Genomic DNA, 15,710 nt, shown 5'->3' with positions numbered 1-15,710 from the left:
TTCTCTTTGCCCTCTCCTGGGATATGTTATAAGATGTTGGGTTCGCCTTTTAGTGTTTGTGGGGTTATTAAGGAGCTCTTAAGTTTTTCCATGTTAGGACTCTAGTCTTGCCATATAAAACCCACTTATTGGGGTGCACAGGCAAATGGCATCGTCCCTCCTGTAGGGTGGCCCAGTCTGTCTATTGTCAACTTGATTATTATTGCCATTAAATTTTAGCTGTGGCTCCAGAAAGACAAAGTTGTGTCTCTTGTGAAAGAGCAGCAGACGACATTGGCGCTGCAAATATTTGGGGTTTATTGTCACTATTATTCACCTTCACCCATGAGTTACCAAAACCTTAGGAATTTGCCACACACTCCAACTGTGAGCACTAAAAGAAATGCTCAGGATGATCCGGATGAACCATTGCAGAGGCTAGCACCAGCAAGAGTGAACGGCTTACATGAGGTCACCAGTGGGTGGAGCAGAACAACAGGGCACATGTTTGCCTTTTCAATTATTCTGTTCACCTGTTGGGAAATATATTCGTTGCAGATGGTTTACAACTTTTGATCAGATGCACCACGTTTTCCACTTGGGTTAATCTTTTCAATTACCAAGTATGTTACCAGCGCTGTCGATAGATGCAAATGACAAAAGCAGGCAACACAGGTAATTTTAAATTTTCTAGTAGCCATGATGAAAAAGCAGAAGGAAACACATGAAAGTAACTATCCCACTGTCTTTTACTTAAGATGAGGTATCCGAAACCGTTGTCATTTCAACAGGCAGTCAATATTTCAAAATTTATTAATGACATATTTTACATCCTTTTATTCATACTGAGTCTTTGAGATCTGGCTATGTACTTTACCCTTACATTCACATCTCAGTTTGGACCGACCACATGTGGTTAGAGATCACATACCACATTGGAAAGCACAGGTGTATATAGCTGTGTACAGGTGTATACACAGGTGTATACCTGTTGCGAGGCCCAAGCTTTGCACCAAGCCGCAGGCCCCTAGCCCTTGAAGTTGTAAGTGTCTCTGAGCCTAGTTCACATTCCCTTGGAGTTTTTGCTCTTGATATGCCATGCTTGTCTCCTGAAAACCCAGAGAGGTAAGCAAGCACAAACTGCTGTAAAATGAGTGTGTCTATTGAAAACATGGTCCAGCTCTTGCTAAGATAGTGTTACTGTGTGATATACGATTCCTGCCTTCCTCTGATTCCGTGAAGTTCTGCATTTCCTTAATGTCAGAAGTTCCCTTACCAGCTGCAGCTGTTTCCTGTGGATAATGTTCTAAACGGCTTTTATTTATGAGATGTCTTGTGCTGTAACTGCTATCAGAATGAATATGTATTCCAAAGCCTGTACCCCAAGTCAGTCTAATTAACGATCTTCTAAGAAATGATTGTTTAACTTGAGCTGTAGCTCTCCACAGTGATATCTCTCACTTTGACCTAATTATGAAACTTAATGTTAAAATATGTAAGGAGGGAGATCAAAGAAGAGGATCATTTTGCTTTCTGTTTGTTCAGCATCATCTTTCACATCTTCCAACCCCCACCGCCAACCAGACAGGCAAAGGCAACACACGGAATGGTAATGAATGACTGTAGAAGCTGAGGCTATGTCTTATTTTCCTCCCCATTGAAGTAGGAATAATAATAGCTCCTACCTCAAAGGCTTGCGAGAATGAAGCGTGAAGCCCCATATCTGACACGTAGTTAGTGTTCCACAAAAATGATAGCTGGGATTATTTACTTCGCAATTGCTTCGGAAAAATGGTTGGGCAAAATAGAAAGCAAGAAGGTGTGTCTAGTCTGAAAAATGGAAAGGGAGCCTGCCAGCTTTTTGTAGGACATTATCCACATGATTCTTGGAATCAAACCAGGCTCCACCCAGAGCTGAGAGCTTTCTGCTTCCAGTGTGTTTTCAGCACGACTGCAAACCAGCATCGCTTCCAGTGTCGATGGGAATGTTGGAGCCAAAACGACGAGTCCATTTCAAAGGACAGGCATTGTATAGCGACGGGAGGGAGGAGCTGACCCAAATGGTGCGTTTCAAGTCATCAGAACGGTATTCATATCTGACTTTCACAGTGAGTTGCGACAGATGTACAGGAGAAGGCAGAATAAGCATTTTGGATGCCATTAGGAGTCTTTTGTGATGCTCCTTCACCCAGTTCCCCAGAATAAGGACTTTTGCCTGTGCTGCCCAATAACCTTCTTAGTTGCAGCTCCTCAGCTCTCCTCGAGGCCTCCAGGTATCGTCTCCTGGTTGAACACATCCACAGTCTCGCCACATAGATGCTCGGCGCTCATGGGAGCAGTTCTGTCATTGGAAACGGGGAATCCTGGCGGTGTTTCTGAATCACTCCCTTTCTCTGCTGAACTCCCTCAGTTCACTTACTGAAGTACCACCTGTGGTAGGAACAACATAGAATCCTAGGCTCTGTGCAGGGCTCCATGGACATACTTTGAGTTTTTAGAGAATGCTTTGGTTGCCAAAATTATTTGGCTAACCATCCTGACTACCCAAATTAGCAGTGAGTTGACGTCTCCCTTTTGGGGGCCACTTTTCAATCTGCTTCTGTGATCCAAACATATAGCACTAAGAAAATGCAAAGGGTGGTCTCTCTCTTAGTTTTCTTGATTTACCTGAAGTCTTAGCCCCTGTTGCCGTTAGAGGTCCTCAAGACGAAGCTGACTCAGGAGGTCAGTCCCTCACCACACAGAAAACAGTTGGCCACTTCACCTGCCCTTGCACACCATGCCTTTCTTTTTTGCTTTGCCTCCGCTAGGCACTTGCACACTCCAGCAAAAGAGAGAGTTGTTAAAAATATACCTCGTAGTGGTATATTCAGGCCATGCAGCGCTGCTCAGCAGTAAAAGTAGTGTAATGAATAAAACAGTAAAAATGACTGTACTATTCAGCAATAATAAACTAACGAAATGCACTTTATTGTGGATAAATGTCAAAAATAAGTAAACAGAAAAAAGTATTTACTCTAAGACTATATGTATATGAAGTCCCGAACGAGATAAAACTAATCTCTGGTGGTAGAAATCACAACTGTGATTGTCTTGCATGGGACTGATGGCAAGGAACACCGATGGACCTTTCTAGGGTGATGAAAATATTCTCTATCCTGAGAGGGGGTGAGGCTACACGGATACATACACTTGTCAAAACTCACTGAACTGCGTACTTAGGATCTATACCTTCTACTGTATGTGAATTATCCCTAAACTTGAAAAGGAAAGAAACTACAAAGAAAGAGTGAGGGAACTGAAAAGTCCATAATACTTGCTGAACCTCCCCACATTATTAGAAATTCTCTTTTCATTTCTGAGATACTTTTTCCAAAGCTCGCTCCCAGGTAGCTGTTCATCGTGCCCCTTTTATACCAGTAGGGCAGCAGTTTCCTGCTTCTTTTGGACTCTTCCTGGTACCACAGTACACAAATGGTCCGCCACATTTCAGAAGCAGGGATCGACTCCCTTTTCACAAAGACTGCTCCAGATAAAACGGGAAATCTGTGTTTCCCAAATTGTGCAAGGGAACTTTCTTACTTGAAGCGTAGTTCCTGCAAGGCATTAACTGTTCACCTCCCTAACTGGTGATTGGCTGTTATTAATTTAGAATTCGGAGGAATGCTCTTCCACCAGTACTTGCTGTAAAGAGTTCAGTGTTGTGAAATGCAGATGTTTACATTAGATTATTTTAAACCTGTTTCCTACCCCTTACCCTCTCTTTCAGTCTGTCCTCCCTGCTGCTAAGTAATCTTTCTGAAATACCAATCTATTGTGTAATTCTTGCTCAAAAGCTTTGATGGCCTGCTCTTGCTTTTTTTTTTTTTTTTTTTTTTTTAGGCCCCTGCCCAACTTTGTAGATGCCCATCTCTACTCTTGGCTTTCATCACACCAAACAAGACTGCTCTCTGGAATGTTCCCTCTAGAATCTGTACCTTTGTAAGAGCGAGGGAGCACTTGGCCTACCCTGCTCCTCACTAGTCCTTCCTGCAGGCCCAGCTCAGATGCCCACATTCTGAGAACCTGTCCGAGCCTCCTGGGGGTAGGAATGACCCATATGCTTGAGCTCCCAGAGCACATGTGTGTTTCTCTCGAGGGTACACTTGACCACGTTGGACCAGGACAGATCCTTCCCGTGTCCACACTCTCGTTGGCTGATCTCTCTTCAGCAATGGGGATAGTATTTTGCATGTTTGTATTCTGTGCGCACTGCTAGATACATAGTGTTGGTCTGTAAAAGGTGTGTGGGTGGGTGGATGGATTGGATGGGTGGATGGATTCATTAGTTCATTCCTTCAACGCTGCAGCGGTAGCCTTCTTAGTATGGACTTCTGAAGAGGGCGCAAATAAGGACCAGAATGCTGTGTGCCCCTAGCAAAAGCAGACTTTCTAGGATAGTGTTACAGTGTTCTGGTCCTGCACTTTTTACTTGCTTTTTCCGAGCGATAACAAGAAGCGATGATGTTCCCTCCCTCAGTTGCACTTATTACCTCTCCTCGGCCTGAGGGAATTCCTACCTCGTTCTGAGAAAGAAAACCAGAACATACCCATATAATATAAGCCAAGCCAGGGGGGAAAAAAAAATGAAAAACCTAATACAAATACCACCTAACAATGCATTCGCTTTTTATATCTTCCCGATGCCTTCACATACACCACTTCATTTCATCCTCACAAAAAATCTCACGAATTGAGCAGAGTACGAATAATTAGTCCAGCAGGCAAGTAAGAAAACTGAGGTGAACTAAAGGCCAGATGATTTGCCCAAAGTCACACGTCTGGTTGGTGATAATGCTGAGACCAGAATAGAAGCCCATGTGCTCCACCAGGCTGGGAGATTTTCAAAAGTACAAGTTCCCAGGAAAGATCAAATAATTGCTGGAAAAGCACTTCCGATCTCCAACGAAAACAGCTCTTTCCAGCTGAGTGCCCTCCCTAAGGCCTGAAGAGTATTATCTGCCAAGTAGCTATTCTTTTGTCTTCTGCATGAACTACCCCAGGCTGAAGGCCACTGAGGAATCTAGGAGAATCAACAGCAGCCACACACTGCCAAAATATATCTGCAGCTTATGGAATAAATGTCCATTTGGATAGAAATTGGGGAATGTAGGTATGGAGCTTGGTTCCATGTTGTGTGTGACTGTGTGTGTGTGTGTGTGTGTGTGTGTGTGTGTGTGTGTGTATGAGAGAGAGAGAGAGAGGCAGGCGGGGGAGGGTGGTGGAGGGGAAAGGGAGACAGGAGACAGCTCTTCCTGCAGGGCCAGTATAATATGTAAAGCAAACATATAACCGTAGGCTGACACTGCGTGTGCAGCCGCAGCAGCAGCATGCCCTCTGGGAAAGCCAAGATGGCCATTTTCCAGACTGTTCATAAAGGGAGAGAGTCGGGAATGAAAAAACAGCTTGTGCACACTTCATGCTGCACAGTCCAATCTCATGTCTTGCATTAGAGGCCTAGCTCAGAAGCTCACTGCAGAGACAGCTCGTTGGCTTTGAGACACAGAGTTCGTTCTACAAGATCTTTCAGACCTTCGTTTTCCTACAATAAATAAAACTCCATGCATTTTATTAGGAGTGAAAGAGCCAGACCTTTACAGATATTAACAAATGAGGGGCCATGAATTTGGCCCGCCTGACTGATTTGTGCACAGAGAAGACCACAGTCACTCCAGACATATGCATAATTGTGTTTAGAGCAAAGTTGCCTTTGATATCAAATTTTAGCCACCCTTGAGTACCCATCTCTGGGATCCTCTTGTCCTTTTTTTTTTTTTTTAATTTTTTTTTAATGTTTATTCATTTTTTGAGAAAGAGACACACACAGAGCATAAACATGAATGGGATAGAGAGAGAGGGAGACACAGAATCTGAAGCAGGCTCCAGGCTCTGAGCTGTCAGCATAGAGCCCCACACCGAACTCAAACTCACAAACCATGAGATCATGACCTGAGGCAAAGTCAGCGCTTAAGCCAATGAGCCACCCAGTCCCACCCTCTTGTCCTTTTTTCATGTACACTCTGCCCTGTTTCCTCTTTCCCTCTTATCTTTCTTTCAAGGTCTCTACTGGCCAGCTTTGCTAGCCAAAATGTACAGACATTTCGTTGACCATTTCATTAGAAAATGAGCTTCTAAAAGAAGAGGCTCCAAGGACACTTGGGGAGGGCACAGGAAGGAACTCATCATGTGAGCTGTCTTGGTCGAAGCCCTCATTCCTCTGATTCTATAGCCAGAATTACACAGCAAGTATTTCCTTTTATTTGCATGTAAAACCTATTTATACAGCTGCTTCAGGGATCTGGAATAAAACATATGGGGGGAAAACTCGTGACGTGAAATAAGAAATACAAAGAGACCAAGAAAGAAAACCAGATTTTTTTTTTTTTTTTTTTTTTTTGCTGTTGCTCCTGAAATAACCCACTAATATAATATTTAACCTTGCACTTAACCTGGGATTCCGGTGAAAACTATAATGATAAGAATGTCATCAAGGCCCTTTGCCATTACAGTATTTACAGAGGTTTCTCCAACTTGGATTGAGTGTGGCCACAGTAGTAGGACAAATTGTGACTCGTTGATTGTGTGGGCATCTATAGGTGTGGGTGACCTTGTCACCTAGATTTTCCTGTCTCTCATCAATTTCCCCATCAATAAATTTAAAAAGGAGTATTAACTAATGTCTAGGTTACCTTTTACCTAAAATGATAAATGATACATTCTCATATTTGGCTTTTGGCCTTTGAATTCAAATTTAGTTCTTCAAATAGTGGGACAGTTCTGTTCAGCTGCAAAGTTTGGTTCTATTCCCACAAAGCATGTGTGAATTCTTCCTTTTGTCAGAAACTGAGATTGATGAATTCTCCCTTCCCAGTTATTTCACAGATGTGACTTGCAGTGAGCTAGGCATTGATTCAAATCATCTCTACTCTGACGGTTTGGGATTAGAAGTTGCTGAATATCATGTAAATGAATAAACCTTGGCTTCAAGCCCAGAGAAAACGTTGGATGTTAATACTGGTATACACACCTTCAGTGTCTTTGGGAGCATGACATCATATTAATATTTCTTAGGGGTGTGTGTTTCACATTGGGAGACATTGGTTTGCCACTCCAAATGCCACAGTGACAGTTTTTTGTTCTTTTCTGAAGATTGGAGAAGGAGCGTGGACTTTATATACTCAAACATGGATTTGAAATATGTCTCCATCACTCCCTAGCCATTTGCTCTTAGACGAGTTGTTTTTTTTTTTTTTTAACGTTTATTTATTTTTGAGACAGAGAGAGACAGACCATGAACAGGGGAGGAGCAGAGAGAGAGGGAGACACAGAATCTGAAACAGGCTCCAGGCTCTGAGCTGTCAGCACAGAGCCCGATGCAGGGCTCGAACTCACGGACTGTGAGATCATGACCTGAGCCGAAGTCGGATGCTTAACCGACCAAGCCACCCAGGCACCCCTAGACGAGTTTCTTTATCTCTCTGAGTAGTTTAGGTTTCCAGCAGTAAAATAGATTAAACAAACAAAATGTAGATGCATCTAGAACAATGCCTGGGATAGAGTAGGCTCTCAAAATTGTTTCTCTCTTTCTCCTTTCCTTCTTTTTGCTAGGAACTTTGGAGAGTGAGCCTAAAAGATTGGGTTTTCTATGAATTCTTTGGTTGAAGGTATTGTTTTAATCACTACCATTCCTACAAAAAGAGTAAGACATTTCTGAGCGAGTCATGAGAGGCAACGTGGTATAGCCTAACCCCTAGTGGTTCTCGCAGTGTGGACCCAGACCAGCAGCTTTGGAATCATCCAGGAACTTGTCAGAAATGCAGGTTCTCAGGCCCTTCCCCAGACCCACTCTTGGAAACCGCAGGTAAGGCCCAGCAGTCTGTGTTCGCAAGCCTTTCCAGATGATTCTCATGTGTGTTAAGTTTGAGAACCACTGGCATGGTGAGAAGAACCCCAGAGTAGTTGTTACATGTTCTGCTCTATGAGCCAGTAGTCATTTCCTGCTCAGCCTCGACCTCCTCATCTCTGATGTGAAAGGTGGGATTGCACCAAATGTTCCCTATGCTCTTTTCCAGCTCTGGCATCTTGTGGTTCCAGTCTCAGTCTAGCTGTACCCAGGCAACCTTTTCCTAGTGACTATACTATAAAACAGAGGGAAAACTTTGTCTTCATTATTCCAAAAGTAGTACATTCTTGTTGTAAAAGATGAAAATAAGCAAAATGAAGAAACTTAGAATCATCTAGAAACTCAGTATCCCCATCCAGGGATAATCTTTTGTCCTGTGCTCTCCCAGTCCTTTTTTTTTTTTTTCTTTTTTTTTTAATGTGAATGCAAATGTGTACCTTAACCTATGTGTATGTATATAAACAGCTCCCCATAGTCCTTCAGCATTCATGGGTGTATAGTGAATGGTCAAAAAAAGCCTTTGCCCCTATGGAACTTTCATTCTCATGGAGGGAGGGAGGCAGCAAACAAATAACTAATTAAATAAATAAGATCATTTCTGAGAGTATTAGGTGCATGAAGGAAATAAAACAGAGTGATATGATAGAGTGACAGGGCAGTGGCCATTTGAGATTTGGTGCCAGGAACAATGTTTTTGAAAAGGTGACATCTGAGGTGGAATCCGAATCCTAGGAAGAAGCCAGCTATATGGGGTTTGCGGGGGAGAGCAAAGGGAAAGGGAAAAGCTTGTGTCGAGGCCCTAAAGGCAGCCTGTCTGGGTAGAGAAGAGGCATGGAAGGGAGAGCCATGGAAGAGGAGGTCAGAGAGATAGGCAGGGGCCAGAGCAGGGATGGCTGTGTGGTTTAAATTTATTCTAAATAGTGATAGGAAACCATAATAAGACTAGCAGTAACTTTAAAAAAAAAAAAATCACTATGATTGCTATGTAGAAGATGGATCATAAAGGGCAAGAATGGAAACAGAGGAAGTAGACTCATATTTCCACCTAGTGTTTTGTAACCTGCATGTTTCCCTTGACTTTAACATGAACATCTTTCAAGATTATTAAAGTAGACAGAATCTAGAAAACCCGAGTAACCAAATAAGTTTTCAGTTGGGTTCCTTCTCTGCATCGCCCCAGCACGTGGTCTCCACATAGAAGTTGAGGACTTTTAGACTCCTTTCGGCAAATAATTGAAGACAGAGAAGGAATCTTTGTATCTATAGAAGCAGCTGCCCTCCCACTCCTCAACCACCTGACTTAGGTGTTCATGGCACTGTTTCCTTTGGATGCTCAGACTTCTGTCCCATGGCTGGTGTCAGCCACACACAATTCCAGATGGCCCATCACACCACAAAGCCAGGGCCACTGTTGGCACCCTGGAGATTCTCCAGGCATTACCAAGCAAACTATCTTTCTCCTCTGTCATTTATTCTTTTTCTTTACTGAATCCGGTGAGCCTGTTTTTAGCAAACAAATAAGTGTTGGGCATGTAAGTCAGTGGGTAGATGGCTAGCAAGAATGATTATCATCACAAAAAGCCACAAGTCCAAAAACTCTTAACCCAAAATGTTACAAAGCCACATCCCTCTAGACCATCCAGTTCTGATCAAAGGCTCCGTGTCTAATCTGGCTGGCAGAGTCCCCGGCTCTCCCGCCAGTACAGGTAAAGGAGAAGGCCCAGGTGACCTTGCTCAGGTGACTTTGAGACAGTGGCCATTCCCGGCATCTGGCGCCTGATTGGACCCAGCAGCCCCACTGGTTCGTGGAAGTCCCAGAGCGTGAAGGAGAGGTCCTGCATTCAGGTGACTCAGGCCCTGTGGGCATAGACAGTATAATAGGAGAGGTTGATGACACTTCATGGGGCCACAGAAGTGATCTGTGAGGAATCAGAATGTGGCTGCCCCAAACCCATCTGTTCCTTACTCCCTTTGGGCTTTCTGATCATACCAGGCCAAGAGGACTGTGCCAAAAAGCCAGGGCTTTTCAACTGTCTCTTCATGGCCGTGAGGAAGTCATGGAGCTAAATATAACCCCTTCTGCCTGAGACCCACGTGCTTCCCTCCAGGTTATCAGACATCAGAGTAAAGCTTCTGAGTAGTCTATGCTTCAAACGTTACTGTTTAGGTGAAAATTAAGCTTAGTAGGTGCAGAAATGCTGTCTGACAGGAGTGAAATAGTTTTAGTGACCCCTGAAATTGGCTCTTCAATGGTGTGATTCATACGGAGATTTTTAACCCAAGAGTTACACTAAAAGCTCCTTTTTTCTCTCTAAAAGTAAACAACCCTCCAACCCCATCTTCCAGCTAATACATTAAAAACATGATTCTCATACAAATGTCGTGGTTCCTTTTGAAAACTCTAAGCAGTGGATTCTTTCTTGAGTTGAAACCAAATAAAGATTAGACAGAAATGCAGCTTTCCCCCTTCTTTATTTTCTTTTTTATTTCCCCTTAATTGTTATCAAAATAACTCATTTTGTCTCTTCAGTTAAACTCATCAGATGTTATCAGTAATCCATAATGATAAGTTTGATAGTATAGCTGGACACTGTGGACACTTAATGGCAGATCGGCCATCTCCTAGGCAGACGGGACATCACTGGATGTCGTTTGTGCCTGACATAGAAAGGCCAGCTCCGTAGGAGAGCCCCCAGGCTCGAGCATGCCTCCCCTATGTGCCCATTAAACCTGTGGTTTATTGAGCACCTACTATGTGGCCAGTCAGTGGTCTAGATGTTATCTACTAATTTGTTTGAGCCATATGAAGTTGATGTTTCCTTTTTTCACATCGAAGATGGTCAGGTATCAGTAACATCCTAGTAGTACATAATGGTAGAATGTCTATTTTTTTCAACATTGGCATAATCCACATTTCACATGGAAGAAACCAGAGTACTTTTAGCCACCTACTCAAAATATAAATTCTTCCCCCCAGTCATGGCTTTCTACCCTTCTGACACCCAAAGGCAATGAGAAAGGAGGCAAAGAGGAGAGAGTGAGAAGGCAACCCGTTTTAGAACTGAAGGAGTGGAATTGAAACCATTAAAAGGAAAATCACTCCTGTCTCTCTCCTACATACCCAGGTAATGAACTGCCTGGCCGGGTGGGTAGCAGGCTGCTCCAGTGGGGACCACCACGGCCTTAAGTGAGAGACAGAACCTTGGCAGGACTGTGGGAATAAGGCCAAGTCATGTAGAGATGGGCTCTGTGTGGCCTCCCTGAAATCCAGCCCCAAGTCCATTTATATTTACGTCATATCATCATCTTCATTTCCTCCCAACATAACATCATCATCTCCCACACATATGCATCTTGCCAGAACTGCATATTAGTATGAGTTAATATTTAAACTAGACACATTGCCTCCACCCTCAGTATATTACTGGCGCTGAGTAACAGGGCAGGTTTCAGATGCCCAGTGGAATCTGTAGAGCTTTTGACACCTTGAAGATATTTTTAAACCTAAAAGAACAGTGGCCACATGGTAATTGGTACTTTGCCCCAGGGATGTTTCAGTTTCAAAATAGGATTATGGGAATGGACCAACGGAGGGAGGTCATCTGACCAATTCATGCTCTTTCCCTATTTGTTCACCTAGAGATGGGGGGGGGGGATGGTGGAAGCCACTCTTGGCATCAGGAGGAGAAATGAACATAAGTGAGGGTGACAGGGAGCCACCATTATACAGCCTCCCTGAATGAGGGCAGACAGCAGTAGGAAGGTGGAGGGCACCTTTAAGGAGGGCACAAAGCTGCTTTCACTTCTTTAGACAAGGTTTCTTATCTCACTTTCTGCTCATTGTCATTTGAAGGTATTTATTAAAAGCCAAGTTGCATCCGACATTGTACTTATGTTGGACTCAGGATACCACGAATCACAAACGTGGGTGTCCACATAAAGGCTCACACAGAGAAGAGACACCACCTGTGTGTTAAAGAATAACTGTGGTTAGGGGCGCCTGGGTGGCTCAGTGGGCTAAGCGTTGGACTCTTGATTTTAGCTCAGATCATGATTTCCTGGTGAGTGAGATGGAACCCCACGTCAGGCTCTGTGCTAAGAGCATGGAGCCTGCTTGGGATTCTGTCTCCCTCTGTCTCTGCCCCTCCCCCTCTCTCATACGTGTTCTCTCTCTCTCTTTCTCTCAAAATAAGTAAACATTAAAACATTAAAGAAAATATGTTTCTTATTAAAAAGAAGAAGAAGAAAAAGAAGAACCATGGTTCTTTACTAGGGCTCAGCCTTCAGCCTTCTCTCCTGAAGCTTCACCTAGATGTTTCCTCATTCCTGGCAGGGGAACACCGCATTCAGAACGATGACTTGTCTGGGTGGGCACTTTCAGGGCTTTGTGTTAAAGACCAGGATGGTGATCATGCCGACCCCAAGCACCTCTTGAGATGAGGTTGAGTTTGCATGAGGAATGCACAAGCCGAACCTTGCCTGGGCAGCCAGGGCTGACAGAGAAGGAAGAAGAGGAAATGACCATGAATTTTCCCAGGTCCTCAGACTGGTTCTCTTTGACCAGAGATCAGCACCCAGAGCATAGTTACTCAGCTAGCGGGCTTGCGCCTTTTCTAATCACTCCTCTTCAGTGAACTTTCCTGTGGCTGTGACCACAGGCCTTGGAGGGGACCCAGCTCCAAACACAGATCTGAGTTGATACTGTAAGCCTTTAATCCCAGACCCTTGCTGTGGAGTCAGGCCCCCACATCGCCTGTGGAACTATAAGAAATACAGATTCCAGGGCCTCCCCCAGACCTGCAGGCACACATATCCTCTGGCTCACCTACGTGAGTCTATGCATGTTTCCTTAGGATATGTGCCTAGGAGTGGAAGTGGAGCTCCTAGGATAGATGCATCTTCATTTTCACACTAAATAATACAAAATTGTTTTTCTTTCTTTTTTTTTTTTTAATACAATTTATTGTCAAGTTGGCTAACATACAGTGTATACAGTCTGCTCTTGGTTTTGGGGGTAGATTCCCATGATCCATCGCTTCCATACAATACCCAGTGCTCATCCCAGCAAGTGCCCTCCTCAATACCCATCTCCCATTTTTCCCTCCTGCCCACCCCCCCATCAACCCTCAGTTTGTTCTCTGCATTTAAGAGTCTCTTATGGGTTTGTCTCCCCCTCTGTTTGAAACAATTTTTCCCCCTTCCCTCCCACCATAGTCTTCTGTTAAGTTTCTCAAGTTCACATGTAAGTGAAAACATATGATCTCTGTCTTTCTCTGACTTATTTCACTTAGCATAATACCCTCCAGTTCCATCCACGTTGTTGCAGATGGCAGGATTTCATTCTTTCTCATTGCCAAGTAGTATTCCATTGTAGATACAAACCACACCTTCTTTATCCATTCATCAGTTGATGGACATTTGGGCTCTTTCCATAATTTGGCTATTGTTGAAAGTGCTGCTGTTAACATTGGGGTACATGTGCATTTGACAAAATACAGCATCCTTTCTTAATAAAAACCCTCAGAAAGTCGGGATAGAAGGAACATACCTTAACATCGTAAAAGCCATATATGAAAAGCCCACAGCTAATATCATCCTCAATGGGGAAAACCTGAGCGCTCTCCCCTGAGGTCAGGAACACATCATCAGGGATGTCCACTCTCACCGCTGTTGTTTAACATAGTGTTGGAAGTGCTAGCCTCAGCAGTCAGACAACAAAATGAAATAAAAGGCATCCAAATTGGCAAAGAAGTCAAACTTTACACTTTTTGCAGATGACATACTTACTCTACATGGAAAACCCGAAAGACTCCACCAAAAGTCTGCTAGAACTGATACATGAATTCAGCAAAGTCGCAGAGTACAAAATCCATGTACAGAAATTGGTGCATTTCTATATACCAATAATGAAGCAACAGAAAGAGAAATCAAGAAATCGATCCCATTTGCAATTACACCAAGACCCATAAAATACCTAGGAATAAACCTAACCAAAGTTGTAAAAGATCTGTATGCTGAAAACTATAGAAAGCTTTTGAAGGAAATCGAAGAAGACACAGAGAAATGGAAAAACATTCCGTGCTCATGGGTTGGAAGAACAAATATTGTTAAAATGTCAATACTACCCAAAGCAATCTGCGCATTCAATGCAGTCCCAATCAAAATTGCACCAGCATTCTTCTCGAAGCTAGAACAAACAATCCTAAAACTGTTTTTCTAAAGTAACTGTAACAATTTACATCCTACCAACAGTATTTGGGAGTTCTGTTGTTCCACGTTTTTACCAGTCCTTGGTACTGGCAGACTGAAAAGTCTGCCAATAAATAGCATCACTTCTTTATGCTGGAATTACAGCAGAGAAATGAAGGGGGAGAGTTTGGGGTAGATTTGTTTTGATTTGGTTTGAAAATAAATGATATTTTGTTACTTGGCCTAACTGAGAAAGCAAAAATGCCCTGGTACCCAAAAAAAGTGATACATTTTGTTTGTTTGTTTTGCCACGGGCAAACAGACCCAAAAATGAAAAAGAGAAATTTAGTCGAGCCATTATTGTAAGCTAAAGAAGAGACAAATGTTTGAGGCACAAAAGAAATAATGAAAAAAATGAAAGGGAAGACTAAGCAGCCAGCATGTGAAGACAGATACAGATTTGAAATAACTGAGATATGGTTAAGAAAAACAAACTTAGTAAACAGCTTAGTGGGTTTGGAAAGGCAGGAAATATATATATATTATTTATAAATAACCAATTTTCTATAAGAGATACAGAGATCCACTAATTTTTAGCAACATTTTAATTTTAGGAATGGAACCTGTGTAGAAAATGGAAATCCTAAGAGAAAAGCAAGATGCATGGGAAACGAAGAGGGAGGCTTAGTGGAGAGTGCATTCGGGAAATGTGTGTCCAGATTAAAGATGAAACCTGGCAGAAACCAAGGGCGTGTAGGCTGGTTAATCACAGGACATTTTTTTTTTTTTTTTCCTGCTTGGGCTGATGATCAACATGTCAGGTCAGCCTTTGTCAAAAAGAATTATGACAGAGCTGTTGCCCAGGCTCATTCCAAGTATGTATCATTGTTACTCACCCAGTGAGTTGGGGTTGTATTGAACCAGAACTGGGGCAGAGCATGAAGCCACGCTTGGGTCATTGTCACCCGGAGTCTGTAAGGCAGCTGCACAGGAGCTCTGCATGAGCCCTTGGGACAGGCCAGTTCTGCCTAGTGCTGGCACAAATAAATGGCTGCTGCTCAGGGCTGCTGACTGACGACGTGCTGGTAGATGGGCAGAGCTTCCACCCTCTGACTATAATAAACCTGTAGTGTGAGCAGAGCCGTCAGGGCTAAAATACAAGCCGTCTTCTGGCACTAGCGTAAAGAATCGGTTAATATTACGTATTCCGTGCAAAGCCACAGTGTAAGTGCTGCTTCTGCCAAAAGTCATTCCTGTTTGGCTTGATGGAGTACACTGCCATTAGCAGGCCCCTGCTCGTCTTCTACCCACCTGCACCTCCACCCCAGTCCCTTCTTCAGGCTCCTCTTGTAGACATCAGCGGTCATCAGTCCATTGTTGCGTATTAGCTATTACGCGCCCTGTTCAGTGGACAGTTGTCTTTTTCCGGGTGTGGTGCCTTGCAGATGTCTGTCTCTGTTGTTGTCTATCTTTATCGTGTTTAGGCAGCCATCTACCCAGCTACACATCCCCCATTCCTACCAGCCTCAAAAGATCTTGGGCTTCTTTTCATGACAGGGCTCTCTGAAAATGTAACTTACGTAGTCCCACAGTAAATCAT

General features: G+C 43.4%; 1 protein-coding gene across 7 annotated transcripts in view; it reads left to right on the top strand.

The window, feature by feature from the left end:
- FYN (FYN proto-oncogene, Src family tyrosine kinase) overlaps positions 1-15,710 on the top strand; it is a 214,327-nt gene that overhangs the window by 125,934 nt on the left and 72,683 nt on the right. Inside the window, exon 1 of one of the 7 annotated variants that reach the window (XM_045499312.1) lies at positions 1,934-2,042. The exons of the other annotated variants lie outside the window; for them this stretch is intronic. The gene's annotated coding sequence lies outside the window, so the exon portion shown is untranslated. Of the gene's footprint in view, positions 1-1,933; positions 2,043-15,710 lie in introns of those variants that run through there. 7 annotated transcript variants of the gene reach the window in all.

The sequence above is a fragment of the Leopardus geoffroyi genome, chromosome B2, assembly GCF_018350155.1.
Source record: "Leopardus geoffroyi isolate Oge1 chromosome B2, O.geoffroyi_Oge1_pat1.0, whole genome shotgun sequence".
NCBI lineage: Eukaryota > Metazoa > Chordata > Mammalia > Carnivora > Felidae > Leopardus > Leopardus geoffroyi.
This window is presented reverse-complemented; position numbering and strand designations above follow the sequence as displayed.